This window comes from Ambystoma mexicanum, chromosome 6q (genome assembly GCF_040938575.1).
Source record: "Ambystoma mexicanum isolate Mex_15411 chromosome 6q, UKY_AmexF1_1, whole genome shotgun sequence".
NCBI classification, from domain to species: Eukaryota; Metazoa; Chordata; class Amphibia; order Caudata; family Ambystomatidae; genus Ambystoma; species Ambystoma mexicanum.
Window position 1 is genome coordinate 1,369,227,697 of NC_090937.1, and position 18,550 is coordinate 1,369,246,246.

The window sequence follows — 18,550 nt, forward strand, 5'->3', positions numbered from 1 at the left end:
ACGTGTCTTGGTAGTGGGGGCCACTCAAGCAGGCTGCCTTCGATGACATCAAGGTTGAACTCACTGCTGAGGATACCATGGCGTTCTTCGACCCCGCCCTACAGACTGAGAGTATTGTAGATTCCAGCCCATACGGACTTGGAGCGGTACTTACGCAGGGGGGGAGTGATCACGAAGTCCACCCGATAGCCTATTCCAGCAAGGCGCTCTCTGAAACCGAGTAGCGGTACTCGCAAATTGAGCGGAAGACGCTGGCTGTGCTGTAGGGCTGTAGACACTTAAGCCTATATATCCTAGGAAGGCCAGTCACAGTGATCACGGACCACAAGCCCCTGCTTCCTATAATGGGCGGCTCATCGTCTAAACCACCGGTGAGGATAGATCGATGGATGCTGGCACTCCTAGAGTATGGTGTGTCGTTGATCTACCGCTCGGAGAGCAACAATGCTGCTGACTACCTCTCAAGGCACCCGAGAGGGGGTAATCGGCCACCTACATGCGCAGAAGAGGCGGATGAGCATGTACGGCTGGTGATGGAAGCAGCTACCCCAAACTCTGTGCAGGTGCAGGAACTAGAACAGGCATCAAAGGTTGACGAGTGTTTTGGGACCCTGAAAGTGGCCATGGAACAGGGAGCCTGGAAAACGGTGTTGGAGTCCCTGGGCAGGAGGACATTCCTGGGCAGGAGGACCAATGAGGCAAACGTGGCCCTAGAACAACAGGACTGGCGGGTGCGTGAAGAACTGACATTCACGGACTCTGAGCTAGTGCTTAGAGGTGACTGGATTGTGGTCCACCAGGCCAAGAATGAACAGATCATCACTCTGGCTCACCAGGGACACCAAGGGGCCCCCAAAACAAAGGCTCGCCTCAGGCAGAGGGTGTGGTTGCCTGAACTAGAGAGGAAAGTGGAAGAGTTTGTGGCCTCCTGTGTGTGGTGCCAGGCAGCCTCGCCGGCAAAACGTGAGCCATCCATCGAGACGATGCCCAGAGTGACGAATCCATGGGAACTGGTCCACGCAGACTTTTGGTCCATGACCAGAGGCATCCAGTTCCTAGTTGTGGTGGACGAGTGGTCCCAATACCCAGAGGAAGAATTCATGGAGTCGGTGGCGTTTGAAAGAGTGGTGGTAGCACTGGAAAAGAACTTTGCCACCCATGGACTGCCTCAGTCCTATGCTCCGATAACGGAGCCCCGTTCCAGGGTGAAAGCTTCGCCGACCTCATGAAGGACTATGGTATCCACCACAGGAAGGTCATTCCACAGTGGCCTCGTGCAAACGGTGAAGCGGAGCAGATGACGCGCACGCTGAATAAGGTATTCAGGATCGCACAAGGAAAGGGCGAGTGCCTCCAAAGGGGCCTATACGTGTTCCTGCGAGGATATAGAGCCACTCCACACTCATCCACAAGAGTGGCACCAGCGGAGGCACTCTTCCAGCGGTGCCCGAGGGACATAATTCCGGAGGTGAAGGAGCGAGAGCCGGCCGTCATCAATAATGATCAGGTTGAGGAGGAGAGACAGGAATGGACAGAAATGAAAAACAACAGAAGACGTCTAAGACTTGCCCCGGGCGATGAAGTGCTAGTGAGGAATCGTCACCCGCAGGACAAGTTGTCTCTCACCTATGAGCCGGCTCCGTTGGACGTGGTACATACATGCCAACCCTCCCGATTTAGGCGGGAGATTCACGATTTTTAGGTGAAAAATATTGCTATTTTTCAGTCTCCCGCCTAAAATAACTGTAGCCTCAATTCATTCCTATGGGGAAATGTGTGTCTCCCGATTTCCCTGTGGAAATCTCCCTCCCAGGTGCATCTGAATGTTGGCATGTATGGTGACCGCGTCTGATGGAACAGCATCTGTCACCAGAAATGCCTGTTTCTTTAAGAGGCTGGGTGAGCCGGGGGCAGAGACGATGGGGGACATGGACCTGGAGGATCCACCGGACGAAGGGGGAGATGCACCGGACGAAGGGGGAGATGCACCGGACGAAGGGAGGGTGGACACCCCGCCCAGGTGGAGTCCCCGACCCGTGATGGGCAAGGCGAACGAACACTGGCCAGAGAGACAGGCAGGAGGTACCCCGAGGGCAGGGCGAGGGAAACCTGCCCGTTTTATGGGCTATGTCACGGACTAAGTATGCGTTGCTGTGGGATGAAGACTCTTAAGCCATTTATGTGTGATGCCATCTGGGGATCCAGGGTGGGTACCAATAAACAGGGGCATTTGTGATGTTACGTTTAGTATTTAGATCCTCCTTTTCAGTTTGTTGTTATAGAAAAGGAGTGTGGCGTTGGGCCTTTAAGGGCGCGCATGCGATGGTGTGGCATTCACTCCGTCGCGTGTGGCTATAAATAAATGGGGCGTTCCCGGCAGCCTCAGAGCCACCGGGGAGCCTGCACTACAAACACCTTGTCTTGTGTGCTTGTGTTCCGTAAGTGGGGGGCTCACGGCGCGGCGGTCATCTGAGACTGCCAACACCAAATGTGATTTACTCACCGATTGCTTTGCATATGTCCTGAGTCGGAAAGATATTCATTAACTGAACCAAAGGAAATATTATATGTAGTATGCTGACTGAATATAAAGAAGACCACCACAGACCAAGTTGGATAGCGCAAACATGAGTATTGTTTGTTTGGAACAGATGGCCATTACTTACATTGTATTATTGCAGATGTACTTCCAGGGTTCTTTTCAACACGATCTTGTGCTCTGGAAGCAGTTTATGATTCAAATGGCAGCGTGGCATTTTGGCATCAGCTTCAATCAGATTTGACATGCATTCACTTTAAGATTTTTAAAAAAATTATTTTATTGGCCTTTTCAACAAATATAACGCCCCTCCCCCCTCCCTCTACATAATTATTTTGATCTCGTTAATTTCAAACCGGTTTGGATGTTGTAGTCATGGCCAAACTCCGAAGATGCTAAGCTCCTAAGCGTTATTGTCTCAACCGTCTGAGCAGGGAGTCGGCGACAAATAAGACACGACTTGGAAGTGTAAGGTGACTCAGCCACCTGCTGCTTCTGTCGTTCGATGTTCTCGGCTGCTCGATTTCTCTTCCCCGGTACCGGGGGACTTTCAAAATGGCTGCAGGTGGTCGTGCAAAGGTAGGCGTCCTGGGGAGGTGGTGTAATGGGTGTACAGCCGTAGTAGCCATTGTGATACATACAAAGGATAGCAGATGGAAAGCGTGCGGTGTCGAGACGCACGGTGACGAGCGACTGCATCAATACGGCTATGTGCCATGGCAATCACGTGTCCTTTAGAGCGCAAAGGAGGGCGGGGACCAGTGTTTGAGAAGGCATGCTGTTTCTTAAGTTAACTTCCTTGTGTTCGGGTGGGGCAGGGCTTCTGAAGCATAGATAACAATCAGTCTTGCATATGCATACAGTCAGTCACTAGACTCTAGAGGCATACGATATCCTGGCTGACTGCTACATTTAGGTTTTTTCCAGTCTACAGGTATACCATCTGTTTGGGAGTTATTGCCCGTCAAGGTTTTTTAACAGTTGCAGATGCCCTTAGCAGGGTGGCTAAGTTTGCACTTTAAATGTGCATCAGGAATAGTGGTGCGGCAGATACGCAAGGAGTAAATCCTGCTCCCCTTTTTTTGTGTATTAACTTTTTGGTAACATTGGTGGCGAATGGAATGTTTACCTCATACACGGCATAAAAACATTACAAATGCTATGCACACAGGGTAATTGTTCGATTGCTCTCCAATTACTGCCCTTGGTTTTCCCAGGTCCTGTGCGGCTCGGGCATATAACATCCAAAACAGGCAGACCACCTAAATTGCCTTTATAGTGACATCACAAAAAATGACATTAGAAGGAACTTCATCGCTGATACTCAGGGCATCATGGTATTGACATTAAAATAAATTACCAGAAGAGAATTTTGCAATGAGTTTTATATGAATGGGCTCTAACAGAATATATGGAGAAACTCTTCACTGTAGTAAACCATATGGGAGTTATTTTTCCACTATGCCACTTTTACCACACCGCCGAATCAGGGGCTAAAATCAGGCGAAATTAGCGTCAAGATTGCAAACGGTATTTCTGTTGTATCACAAGTCGAAATACTGCAGAAAAACATTGCAGTTCCCTCCACGCAAACAAGTGATGGAAATTAAGTCACAGGTACATCCAGTCCACTCAAAAAGATTACGTAAGGCCCACACTTTACCCAAACACACTTTACAAACCATGCTAGCACTCGCAAACTGGGACATACAGCACCTCCTGCTCCACATTGAACTGCACATGGCGCAGAGAGAAGGAGACGCAATGCAAGACGTGCACCCATTCCCCGGGTCAAGGCCTCACCTTGGGCATTGACTGATGCCCAGCTCATTACCCTATACCGGCTGAACAGGGAGACGGTAGCAGAGTTACTGTCCATGATCCACAACAACATCCAGAGCAGGGTCAATATCAGGACTGCCCTACCTCCTGTGACGAATCGTTGGATTCAGTGACTTCTCCCCAGGGGGGAGCCTTTCCCTGTGAGGCTAGGGACATGAACCTGTTATTCAATACCTTCCCTAGGGGTAGAGACAAGCAGGACCTCACCAGGAGAGATTCCCCCCCTTGGGTATAAGGACTCCCGTTCCGATGAGGAACACCCTAACCAGCCCAGCTATAGCCCAATGCAAAATCTACTGGAAAGCATAAAGAACAAGTTGAGGTTTGTTTTTGTTATTAAGAATCCAGGAGAGAACTAAATGGAAATAATTATCTGTGACTGAGATGAACACCTCTGGAGTAATGCAGAACACAAGTCAGACAAAGAGAAAGGACTTGGTTGTTACGACGGGAGAAGTCCCACTCCTGGGTAATAAATATAAGAGGTGGAGTCATAAGAGAGGAAGATTGAACTGTATAGGAGGAGCAGAGGACATGTAGTGTCCTGGGTTGACAGGGCGGCTTGTGAAAAACTTCTGAAGAGCTCTGAGGCGGAGAAGGCGACCTGCGAGAAACTCAAGAGAAGCAAAGGTATCCCAAGCCGAAAGACGGTGGTGGCAGGACCACTAATGCTCGGCCTTACATCTTAAGGCCTATTCGTGCACCATTCGCTCTAAACTCCCCGTAATACGTCTTATATTCTAGTTCAAGATCAATGTCATTGCTGAATATAACACCCCCCCCCATACTCAGTTTACAGTATTTCTCGGATAAACTCAAAGTTCACTTATCCGGTCTGCTCTTCGTCTGGTCATCTGCTGTTGCCTGGCAGTTCTGTGCGTCCAACCACGCCGTAGCCTCCTCCGGGGTTTTCGAAGAAATGCACCTTGTTGTTTTGCATCATTTTCAGCTTCGCTGGATACATCAACATATATTTGTATCCTGCCTCGCGCAGCCTCCTTTTAACGGTTCAATCGCTGTCTCTGCACCAAAAAGGTGTAGTCTGGGTATGCCGTGATGGTTGCGGATCCTCTTCTTACTGTCCCTCCTTTGCGGAAATGCTCCAGTATATTCTCCCTGTCTTTATAGTTCACTATCTTGGCGATGAGTGGCCGTGGGTGTGCCCCCGGTTGCGGCCATCTGGTCATGGCCCTATGTACACTCTTGACAGCGAATCCCTGGGTGAGTTCACCCCCGTCTATCTCTTGTAGCAGCATATCCTCGACATAGTCTGTCGGGTCCGAGCACTCTTCTCCTTCCGGAAGATCTATGATGCGAATATTATTTCTGCCTGCCCTTCCGCCTCCTCGGCTCTGTTTTCCAGATTGCGCACCTGTTGTTGTAGCACCGAGACCTCCGTGGCAGTCGCATTGCAGGTGTTTGTGTTGGCTTCCACATCTTTTTCCAGCGCGCCTGCGTGCTCTGCCAGCTTCCTAACATCTTGCTGTAGGAGATTTACATCCACACTGACATTGTCTATTTTTTGTTCCAGAGTGGTTTTTAATTCCGCAATAGCTGTGTCCATCTTGCATGCCCATGGTGTCTTCAGCTCTGCTATGGCATCCAGAATCTGTTAGTCATTTCGTGTCGGGGTCAACTCTCCTTGCGTGTCTTGCTTCTTGAGTTTCACCACTTTCATAGTCGGAGATGATTTGGCAAAGTCCTCCAACGTTGGTTGTTTCCCCTTGGTTTTGCCCAACTTGGATGCCATTTCCCCCCTCGTATTCATGCAGTCCTGGCCACCAGTGTTGGGTCACTTATTCGCCTCCATCCCCCTTCTTCTGGGTCACAATTCTGAGGTTATGTCCCAATCCTGTGGCACCTCCACCCGTGGCTTACACGTCGAGTTTAGCCCTCCTGGCCTGGTACTGCAAGGCTCCCTGTGTCGTATTGCTTGCTATGCCCTATCCGAGTTCCACATTGGGTTATGCCTGTGTCTCCAGCGCTCTTGCAGTCTTCCCTGTTATGCCAAGGTCAGGCCCGGTATGTAAGTGCCCCTCTCTGGTGGCTGTGAGTCCCTTATTCTATCATGCCACTAGCACACAATCATCTCTGAAAGGTTTGCATCAATTATCACCGTGGGTTACTCTCTGGCAGTGCCTTTCCAGCTTCTCCACACACTCCTTCAGTCTCTGGCTCAGTGGGAAGCCACTCCCTAACTTGTTTCACTTTAGGGTTAATGTTCCAGTGATTATAAGCTCTGAGTTGCTTCCACAAATGGCCTATCTCGTTTCTGTGCGTTTTGCAATTAGTTTAATTAATAGCTGTGGTTCAGATACCTGGTTATTTGTATGGTTGGGCAGTTTCTGGGTGTTTCAGTATTTCTCTGATTTTGCTGCCCTCCGCTTGCTTCATGTGTCTCCTTGCGCTGCCTGCAGGCAATACCTTGTTCTGTCTTGCAAGCTTCCTTGTGCTTCAGTCCTATCTGTAATCTCCTCGTGTGGTACAGCTACCCCTGTTGTTGTTTCAAGATTGGTGCAGGGTCGGCATCCGTCACTTGTGTGTTAGGATTCGCTTCGGTGTCACTGCACGAGCGCTTCTCTATATCTTCCCTTTCACATCTGTTGCCCTTTATCCTGTTTGTTGCAACACTGTATCCTTCGGGGTCCGGGACAGTTTATTAGCCTTCAGCCTTGCAACATTCGATCTATTCCATTGCAACCCCTCTATCTGCGTCTTCGGAGAGGGGTCGCGTTGTTGTCCTGGTCACACTACTCCCCGGGTGCATGCAATTCAGTACAGGCTTCGCTGTGGTCGGTTCCTCCTGCACTTCCCAATCACATGCGGTCCACAGCTCTTTCGCTTCGATCGCTGGGGGGGTCCACGGCTGAAATCTTTCGCCACCACGCAAGAGGGTTCCACCGCACTGGGTCCTCTAATGAAGCCGCTCTGCAAGTCACAGCTGCATCGGGTCATTGAACAATGCCTGTACCCTTCGGTGCCCACCTCTGCATCAGTCTGGGCTCCGAAGGTCATCTCCTTGTTTGGTCCCTTTGTTCCCGGGACGATCGCCATTTTGGGGTCGCCGCTCTTGATCCGTCGCAGTCTTGCGTTCAACAATCATTATGGGCATGCGCATACTCATCCAAGTGAAAAACAAGTAGTGAAAGAGTGAGAATCATAACTGGAACACTCATACACGTGCCAGTAAAACTCAGGTTGAAAGAGAGAGAGAATCATTGCTGAAATCTTCCTATTTGTTCCAATAAAGACCCAGTCTTGGAAATACATAAGAAGAGTAATAATGATATTAATGTTTTTTTTTTTTTTTTTTTTTTTTATAATAGATTTTTATTGATTTTTCAACACAAACAACGATACAAACCAAACAGCAGTGCAATAAACAATATTCCAATAAACATTTAACCATTAGTGCGCACTACTCCCCTGATCCCTCCCCCCTCGCGAGCCATTTTCCATGTCTTGTTCCGCTTCTGTTGCACATGAGCGAGCATCGTCATCATCTGGAACTCCCAAAACCCCTGTCCCGAATATGCAGGATATCAATGTCTTCCATGCCATCAAAGAGCCCAGTTCCTCCTCCCAAGACATACAACTCGCCTCTTGCCACACCGCTGTCTCAGCCTCCGCCCATTTCTGTAGGTCATTCCACCACACCTCAACCCGTGGCTTGCTACATTTTTTCCAGCCCATGGCTATTCGTCGTTTGGCCAGCACATACGCTAAGTCTTTCAGTTTGCTTACATGTTTCTGCTGCCGAGGTCTGGGAAACCCACCCAGAAGGCATGCCCAGGCGGTGTCTATGGCAAGCGTGACCCCTCTCTCTCTCAGCTTGCGCGCCGCCTCCCTCCAGAACCCCTCAATCACTGGGCACGCCCAAAACATATGCGTCATGTCCGCATTTTCTTCGTCGCATTTGGGGCACGCCTGTCTGCCTGCATTCCGAAATTTGGATATCCTCAGAGGGGTCATGTACGCTCTGTGCGTGACGTACAGTTGTATTTGCTGCAGTCTGGCATTTCGAGACACTTTCCTGTGGTACCCCAAAGCCCGTTCCCACATCCCATCTCCCATTTCGATCCCCACCTCACTCTCCCATTCCAATCGTAGGCATGTCAGTTCCTTCCCAACTTTCGACATCACCATCTCATACAGCCTAGAAATTTCATGTCCCCCTTCCGTTGTATCATATATCCCCGCCATCGTAACCTCCGATTCGTCTGCCATGATATTCTCAGGCCACAGTTCCCGAATTTTCTTCCCCAATCTGTGGTATGTAACATATTGGCCTTCGTGCAATCCAATCTCCTCGCTAAGTTCCACAAACCCCTTAATAGCACCCTCCTGCCACACATCGCCCAATGTCGCCAACCCCACCGATTCCCAGTAGGTCCTGATAATCTCCCTCAGCTGTCCATCCACCCCCGCCAGGGCAACCAGTGGAATTTGCGGAGAACACGGAAGTGGGTCACCCATCATTGTACATGCCCGTCTCCACACCTTCCACCCCAGCTTCACCATCGCCGGGTACCTTCTCGTGACCGCCTCGGGCAACCAAATGACCTCCTTTAAGAAAAATGGGGCACAATCTTGCCCGAATAGTCTGAGTTCTGGGGTCTCTTCGTCGGACAGCCATTTAGACACAAACTGTAGTTGGCTCGCTATGTAATACGCCTCAAAGTTTGGGAGTTTGACTCCCCCCTTTTCATGAAAGTTCTGTAACTTCCAGAGCGCTACTCTGTTACAAGTACCATGCCACAGGAACTCTCTGCAAACCCCATTTACTTTAGTGAAAAAACCCTTAGGGATCATGTATGGGATGTTGCTAAAGTAATGTAGCAGCCTAGGCAGAACTACCATCTTGATCATCGCCCCACGCCCCATCATTGCTAGGGGCAACTTCTGCCAAAAGCTCATACATGCGCGTATCTTCTCAACAGCCATCTCTGTGTTGCGCTTGTATTCTTCCTCCACCGTGTGGTAGATATCTATTCCCAGGTAACGGAATGTATTGACTGACCAGGGCACCTGGAGCACCGGCAGCCGCTCCGTGGGAACACCCCTATAGCAGCCCAACGGGAAAATGTACGATTTTTGGGGGTTGACCGCTATGCCCGACAACCTCGCATATCTCCCCATCACGTCCAGGATATATTGTAAATTCTCCTCCGGATGACTCAAGTACAATAACAAGTCATCCGCATACAGGGATATCAGATGGTTTTCTCCCCCCACCTCAATGCCCACGATATCATACTGCTGCCGCAAGTACAGTGCTAGAGGCTCCAGGGCCAAGATATACAACATCGGGGACCAAGGACACCCCTGTCTAGTGCCTCTACTAAGATGCCATCTCTCGGATATAATCATGCCCGTCCGAACTCTAGCCAGCGGAGCGCTGTACAGCAGCTCCGCCCATCTAATATATCCTGGTCCCAGTCCGTATTCTCTCAGGACCGCCAGCAGCCACTTCCAATTAACCGAGTCGAAGGCTTTAACAGCGTCCAACGACACTATCGCCATTTCCCCACCACTGTTAGATCCCATTTCAATCACCCGGTGGAGTCGTCTATGGTTTTGGGCAATGTTTCTCCCCGGGACATATCCCGTTTGGTCCGGGTGTACCAGTTTGCCTATCACCCTCCGCAGTCTGTTGGCCAGGACAGCCGTTAGTATTTTGCTGTCCTGATTCAGCATAGATATTGGTCTGTACGACCCACAACTATGCCCGGGTTTATTAGGCTTAGGGAGCGGTATAATAATCGCTTCCCTGAGCGATTCCGGCAACCTCCCCTTCTCGAACGCCTCATTAAGCATATCAAGCATCGGGGGGGAGTACTTCCGCTCCAAAAGTTTTATAAAATTCACTGGGCAGGCCGTCCGTTCCTGGGGTCTTGCTAGTGGGTAGCTGCCGGACGACCGCCTCCAACTCCCCTAGTGTTATTGGGGCATCTAGTTCCTCTCTCTCCTCCGTGCTCATCCTGGGCAGCCCGATATCTTGCAGGGTCTCCAACATTTCCTCCCGGTCGCCGCCACCCGGATCCCCATACAATGCTTTATAGTAATTTACGAATTCCTCATTGACACCCTCCTGGGTATCTATCTGCTCCCCATCCTCTCTAATTATTGTCCTAATCGGGGGCCTCGGGGTTTCTCTTTTATATAACCATGCCAAAAGACGACCCGTTTTATCTCCTCCCGCATGTTGCCTTTCAATATACTTTTTGTAATTTAGATTACAGAGCCTCCCCCAATGTTCCGTACACTGCTGCTGCAGTTTAAGCACCAGTTCGTTATCTATATGCTCGCTCTTCAGCACCTTTTCCAGCTCTCTCTCCGCCTTCTGTAAATCGACCAGGGCCCCATTCTGCAAACCTTTCGATTTAGCAATTGCCACCCCTCGTACCACAACCTTAAAGGCCTCCCACAGAGTTCCCGCCGAGTCAACGCTGCCAGTGTTGGTATCGAAATAGCTAACTATTTCCTCCCGCATGTCTTCCCGAAAAGCCTGGTCTTTAAGCGCCTCTGCGCGCAGGCGCCACGTCGGGATCCGCGCTCTGGGGCGGCCATATTGCCATCCCACCACCATAGGCGAGTGGTCCGAGAGGACCCTCGCTCTATATTCCGCACTAGACACATCCCCCAAGACGTCCGACGTGGCAAAAATATAGTCTAGCCTAGTGTGCAACCGCTGCGGGGCCGAGTAATGCGAGTACTGTCTCTCATTGGGGTGCTTGGTCCTCCACACGTCATCGAGCTCAAAGTCCCGCAGCAGCGTCCGCAGCACCCGGGCTGCCGGGGCGGGCCTAATCACCTTATCGTCGGATCTGTCCATCCCCGGGTCCAACACACAGTTAAAATCCGCTCCCCAGAACACCGCACTCCCCACACACCAACTCAAGTTGGTGCTCATGGTCCGGAAGTACTCTGCCGTGCCCTGGTTCGGGGCATACGTGTTCACTACACACATCTCTCTGTTCTCGACTACCCCTCTCACCATAGCCAGACGCCCCTCAGTATCCACACGTTCCTGCTGCAGTTGAAACGGGACATGCGGCGCCACCCAGATCAGCACGCCTCTAGCATAAGCTGAGTACGCGGATCCTACCACCGTTCCACCCCACTTTTTCTTCACCAGCTCTAATTTGTCTCGGGTCAAATGCGTCTCTTGCAGTAATGCGACGTCTATCTTTTGTCGCCTCAAGTACAACATAACTTTGTTCCGTTTAAGATAGCTATTGAGGCCCCTGACGTTCCATGTTAACAATTTTAGCTCCCCCATGATGTACTGATATCTTGCACTCTCCCCCCCGACCATCCCTGCTCGTTCATGCTATCCAGAAGTCTCATCCAAAATCTTCCCTCAGGGCTCGCGATCCCATTCAAACCTCCCAACACTATGTACACCCCAACTGCCCCCACACCCCCCATTCCCCCTGCCCATCCCCTCCCCCCCCAACTCCCTCCCCAACTGTTGCCCAGCTCCATCCCGGGAACTCAGGCCCCCCCACATCTAGTTCCGGCTGTTACACACAGAGCCCAGTAGGGTAAAGCCGCCCTAGCGGCCACTTAACTAAGAAATACTAAACGGGGGTGAATGGACCAGCCCCGAAAGGCTCCCATGTACGACAACAATTACAGTGCAAACAGTGCATTTAACATCCAGTTCCAGGCCCGACCTCCCCAGGCCATAGCAATAACTATAGTCAAGTCCCATAGTCTCCGGCAACACCCTCTCTCGTCGTAGAGCACTTATCTCTCATTGCCACCTTCATCCGCCCGGACCTCCGACTCCTGGGGGCTGCCCTGCATGTCCAGCCAACCCATGGCTTCCTCCGGTGACTCAAAAAACAGGGATCTATTATTATGGATCACCTTTAATTTGGCCGGGTAGAGGAGCATATATTTCTTCCCTGCCTCTCTCAATCTTCTCTTGACCACCCCGAAGTTCATCCGACTCCTCTGCACCATCATGGTGTAGTCTGGGTAGGCCGTTATAGTGGCCTCCCCCCTTTTGATGGTTCCTCCTTTACGAAAATGCTCTAAAATCCTTTCCCGGTCACGGTAGTTAAGGATTTTGGCTATCATTGGCCTGGGCGGACCGCCCGGTGGAGGCCTCCTAGCCAATGCTCTATGTGCTCGCTCCACCGCAAAACCCTGCGACAGCGCACCCCCGGTGATCTCTTGGAGCAACATATTTTCAATGAAGTCCGTGGGGTTATGACCCTCCAATCCTTCCGGGATGCCCACAACACGGATATTGTTCCTTCGGGCGCGCCCCTCCGCTTCTTCGGCCCTGTTCTCCAAGTTGCGTACTTTCTGTTCCAAAATATGCAGGTCGGCCTTGTGTGAGGCACAATCTGCCGTGTTGGCGCTGCCCTCCTTTTCCAGACTCTCTGTGCGCTCCGATAGGGCCTTAACATCCTGTCGAAGTAGGTTCACCTCCTCCCGAACTTCTCCAACTTTGAGGTCGAGCGCTGTTTTCAGGTCCGCCACCACCATTTCAAGCTTGGCCTCCCAAGCGCTTTTCAAGTCCGCTTTCAGTTCAGCGAGAGCAGCTAGCACGTCCTGATTTGGGCTAGCCGCGGCCATGGGTGGCTTCTCCTTGGTCCGAGCACTCTCTGGGCCCGTCGGTGTCTTGGTAAACTCGTCCAATGTGGGCTGTTTTGCTCTCTGTCTGACGGCCTTATTCGCCATTCCACAGCCGCTGTAAGCCGTGGGCCCGTACACGCGACCCCGTCGTAGGATCAGCCACTATCCGAGTGTCCCCAAAAGGTCAGGGCCAAAGCACGTAGTCCGTTGCACCAGTCAGCTCAGGCGGGTCCTAGTGCCGACCGCCGACCGTCGCCGACCGTTTCCCAGGCCCGCGTTAGGTCATCGGTGCCCACAGAGACGCGCTGACGCTCTCCCAAAGGCTTATCTGTATCTCCACGGCCTGCACCGCCCACGTCGCCGCCGATCACCGCGAGGGTGTTCCTTTCAACGCGTTTGTGTCCCCTCCATTGTCCGGTGTGGCCGCCATTTTCACTCCGTCCGGTCCGCGACTCCAGGAACTTCGATGGCATTAATCTACCGTTGCCGGGCTTGTGGAGGTTTCAGCTCTTCCATAGTTGTGCAGCTCACATTCATGGACAGGTACTCTCGTTTCTGGCCTGCGGGAGTTAGTGCCAATGCACTATTGCACAGGATGAATGTAGGATCTCCGGGAGCTCTCCCAAGAGCGCGTCCTCTCACATGGCTTCCAAGCCACGCCCCCCTGATGTTAATGTTAAAGGACATTTGTACCGCACACTATCGCCACCGAAGTATTCCGCTGGCGCTCTGGCGGCTCTGAAAAGGGGAGTAGAGGGGGTGGAATAGTGGGAATAGGCAGGTAGTCGTCGTGTGCTGTTGTGCAAGTCTATGTGTGGTTTGTTTTGTTGTTGCATTTTTGTGAAGTTTGTGCGGATTGCTGCGTTTTAGGCTTCTGGTTGTGTTTGGTTAGAGTTTGAGAGGTGTATGCAGAGGGGTGGAATTGTAAGTTGGTTGGTTAGTTTGCATTGCTGTCCTAGCAATTATGGGATTCCATCTAGGTGCAGTACATGCTGACATTTACATTTCTAACCAGATGCAACACGAGCTAAAGTTAAGAATTCTGAGTGTGGCACATGCTAACAATCACATTTCGATCTAGATGCGGTGCAAGGTGAAGTTCAGAATTCTAGGTGTGGTGCATGTTAAGAATAACATTTCTATCTAGGTGCGACGCAAGCTAAAGTTAAGAGTCCTTAGTGAGGCACATGCTAACCATCACAATTCTATCTAGATGCGACGTAAGCTAGGGTTCAGAATTCTAAGTGTGGCACATGCTAACAGTCACATTTCTATCTAGATTCAACGCAAGCTGGGGGTCAGAATTCCATTCGAGTGTGGCACATGCTAACAATCACATTTCTATCTAGATGCGACGCAAGCTAAGGGTCAGAATTCTAAGTGTGGCACATGCTAGCAATCACATTTCTATCTAGATGCAACGCAAGCTAGGGGTCAGAATTCTAAGTGTGGCACTAGCATATGCAACACAAGGGAACATTTATAATCCATTTACAGAGGTCACAAGTTTCCTAGGTATGTATTGTTTAAGTCTATGGCAGTCTACGATATGGAAGGTAAGGTAGAGTGACAGGGGCTTTCTGGAGTAGAGTGATAGCTCCACACCCCACCCATGCCACACTCACAGTTATGTTGGTCTCTGCTCGCTTCCTTGGCTTCCCCTGCAGACACCTGCTGACACTTCTTGGTGCGGCCTCTGCTGGAGCCGCCCTTTGCCTAGGGGCCCTTAGCCGTCGGGCTGAGGGCTGCCCTGGGGTGTCCTTGATGAGGGTGCAGTGCACCAATCAGGGCCGCTGGGAGGTCCGGGGGGCGGGGAATGGAGGCCCGGGAATCGGCAGGGCCGTGGGGGAGAGCCCACTACGGCCTCCCGCCACGTGCTTTTTAAAGCACCAAATTACATCTAGGTCCCTAAATGGGGAGCTGTGGGTCGCGCTGCTCTCACCTGGTGTGAAGGAAGGATAGAAGGATTGGACATTGAATACAGAGTAAGAGTCAACTGTGACTAATCGGAGAAGAGCTCCTTACTAAAAGAGAAAAAAAAACAAAGAGGATAACAAGAGAACAGATTAAGAGAGACAGAAGTTGAAGAGACCAGTATCTGAACTGTTTGACTTAATAAAAGTTGCAAAGAACTATCTGCGAATACTTTATGGAAAGGAAACTTGCTAAGAAACCAGCCCACAGGAGAATGGATCCATTCTCCTGTGCCTTGGTTGGGGCAGGTTAAATTGTTTTGGACAATTGACGGATCTTAAAGGCATGGTCTAGTAAAAAAATGTATTTAAAAAATAGATAGGCAGCATAAAAAAAAAAATACTAGCATTCTCTTTTTTAAAACTTCCTATGTAAAATTTTGAGCTATTCAAGCTCAAAATTCGCAAAAGCAAGCACATGGGCGCATCCATTTTGTGAAATGGATGCCCTCCTGTGCTGGCTTTTGCGGCACTAATGAAGGAAAAGCCAGCCAGCTGTAGTAAACAAAAGCTACCGCTGGGTGGCTTTCCCTTCATTAGTGCTGTACGCGGAGGACGGGGACCGGAGACCAGAGCAGGAAAGCTGCAGCTGAATCTCAGTAAGTGCTATTTATTTAAAAAAATAAATAAGCACTAGCTTTTTTTTTTTTCTAAGTTTTTCGGGGTTTAAGCGACCGCAAACATAAATACAACGTTTTTAAAGCTGCAGTTTTATTTCTAAGTTTTCCGGGCTCCTCCAGCCCGGAAAACGTAGAAAAAAAAACGCAGCTAGTGTTTATTTAAAAAAAAAAATAAATAGCACTTACCGAGATTCAGCTGCAGCTTTCCTGCTCTGGTCTCCGGTCCCCGTCCTCCGTGTACTGCACTAATGAAGGGAAAGCCACCCAGCGGTAGTTTTTGTTTACTACAGCTGGCTGGCTTTTCCTTCATTAGTGCCGCAAAAGCCAGCACAGGAGGGCATCCATTTCACAAAATGGATGCGCCCATGTGCTTGCTTTTGCGAATTTTGAGCTTGAATAGCTCAAAATTTTACATAGAAAGTTTTAAAAAAGAGAATGCTAGTATTTTTTTTTTTTATGTTGCCTATCTATTTTTTAAATAAACATTTTTACTAGACCATGCCTTTAATTTTGGACTCACTGACAATTGACAAGCACCCTAGATAGTTTAGTTCTGTTACGTAGGGAAAACCCATAGATAAGGGACAGTGCAGAGGTTTCACTTTTCTTTAATAAAGAATAAGACAAGCATGGAAGATCATAGTCTGTGTCCTTCTGCTGATCTGCAGCACTCCGCTGCTGAAGCTTGTATCAGTGCTACATTTTCTAGCCAGTGGCTCCTTCCATCACACTGTGGGCATGCTGCTGATTTTTACTGCATGTTTACATGATGGAAGTCCTTGTTGTTTCGCGCCTCGAAATATCAACGTTTTTGTCCTTTTTTTAATAATGTTTTTTAATCGTTTCTTCAACATCAATCACTTCTTTGACTACCAGCAATGGGGACCGGTTGCCGATAAAAATCCTGTCCATCGACAATTCTTCTCGACCACGTGAAGTCCTCGTCACAAGTTTGAGGCCTTGTTTGTTCACCATGATAACAGACGTGAAGAAGAAGAGCCTTTTCAAGGTGTGTTCAAAGTGTCGCCTCAAGAATGTCTGTGGTGGACCACCACGACAAATGCTTATATTGTCTGTACCCAGACCACAACATGGACTATTGCTCCATCTGCCAGTCCTTCTCATCAAAAACTCATAGGGACTGTCATCACGGATTGGTGACTTAGCTGGTGGAGGTTACTGGCCCTCTGTCTCGACCTCGGTCTGCAGTCACGCTTCTGCCAGAACCGGCATGCCCGTGGGACGTACTCCCTCATCTTAAGAGGTCAAGATCACATGAAGAACCTTCCCTGAGAAAGAAACTTAAAAAGGGACACAAGTCGCACACTTCGACTGTTCTCCCGTCAACAGCCTTGTTGGTGACTAAGTTGATGCGGATAAAACCATCCACTTAGTCAATGAGCCCGCCTACAATTGCTTTGTCTTCAACTACGACTACTAAGTTTATGATTCCAATGACACCCTCATCTTCGATACACTCATCAGAGACGCGATGTCTGTCAAGGTCTTCATTTACTCCATCCACGAGCTACAGGCATAAACCATCCTAATCAAGTTCTTCGCCCAAATCAACGTTGTTGAAGGGCCAAAGACCAGCAAAATCATCCACCTCCTCGTCAGCAGCTGCCCCTTTCACGATAGCCTCGTCGGCGGCTACTACCACGACTACCGTCTCTAACAAATTGGCCAGAGGTTCTTTGCCACCTAGGTCATCGTCAGCACCATTGGCATCACAGCGCAAGCTCTGGCGATTGCCACATTTCCCAGAGGTGCTAGTGGGGACAGGGAGATGCCTTCAGCATTGTTTTTTTTCTCTCAAGGCCCACACAGGCTAAGCCGCTTTTCACCCTGGTGCCTTCTGTGCCCACTGCTACTGCACCACCCGACACATTACTGCAAAGAGGTGAAGTCTCAGATGAAGAGCCTCTGGAAGCTCTGTTCTCAGACCACGTGGAATCAGTGATTTGCCTGACCCTATCCTGCCTATACTTCGTCCACAAGTTCAGCCTCCTACAATTCCTGCAGTTCCACCCACTGCAATGTCTGTTCCACTGGGCACTACAGCTGCACCCATGGACCGTTCTCTTGACATTTTGTCAACCTCAGAACTTGGTCACAGAACTGCAACATCGTCTTCCTCCCTTCGGCCCCAAGGAGCCCTCCAGCATCCCAGTTAAGAGGAGATTTAGTTCCGCCTCGGCCGGTTCCTCAGTTCTGTGTCAGTCGCTACCCTCACCGATACCTACACTGGTCCTGACGACACGGACACCACCACGGACACATGACTATGACGATCTAGTCCCGGCTGATGGTGAGACACCGGATCTGCCTTCGCATTACTCGCCTCCAGATGAAATCGGCACATTCCATGCACTTTTAACATGTGCTGTTAAGCTCTTCGGCCTGGTTCCAGAGGAAAAGCGGAAAGAGGGTTTCCTGTTTCGAAGACGTGAAGCCTGCATGAAGTCAATGTTAGCATCCCTATGCTAGATGACATCTGGAAAGAAGATGGCCTTTTGGTGATGAAAAATCCCTTCTCGACCCATCCAAAAAAAGATCTCCTTTAGAAAAAGTATAAGGTAACAGATGCAGCCCCTAAGTGCCTTCCCACCCAGCCGTGCCCAGACTCAGCAGTACCGGCAGCTGCTCGGAAGTGATCAGCCAAACCTTCCTCGCCATCCATGGTACCCCCTGATAAGGAGGGTAAGCAGCTACACTCCTTTGGCAAATAGGTAATTTCCACAGTCGCTACAGCCATCAAAGCAGCCAACTCATAGCAATCCTCTCAAGGTACGACCGCGATTTGTGGTACAAGATGGTGCCCATCTTGGATTTTCGGCCAGATGACAAGAGAGATGAGACTCTAACAGTATTACGCAAAGGGAAAGCCGCTTCGGAACACGCTATAACTGTCGCTCCAGACATCGCAGACACTGGCTTTTTCTAAATGGACAACGGAGCAGTGCTCAGGCCCCAGGGATAGT

The 18,550-nt window shown here is 50.1% G+C and overlaps 1 protein-coding gene and 1 long non-coding RNA gene across 2 annotated transcripts in view; one reads left to right on the top strand and one right to left on the bottom strand.

Moving 5' to 3' along the window:
- Positions 1-18,550, bottom strand: part of LOC138516695 (uncharacterized) — a 139,018-nt gene that overhangs the window by 39,964 nt on the left and 80,504 nt on the right. The gene's annotated exons all lie outside the window — the stretch shown is intronic.
- The window catches only part of TBC1D14 (TBC1 domain family member 14), a 1,472,366-nt gene continuing 1,456,890 nt past the window's right edge, over positions 3,075-18,550 (top strand). Inside the window, exon 1 of the mRNA XM_069632000.1 lies at positions 3,075-3,118. The gene's annotated coding sequence lies outside the window, so the exon portion shown is untranslated. The remainder of the gene's footprint in view (positions 3,119-18,550) is intronic.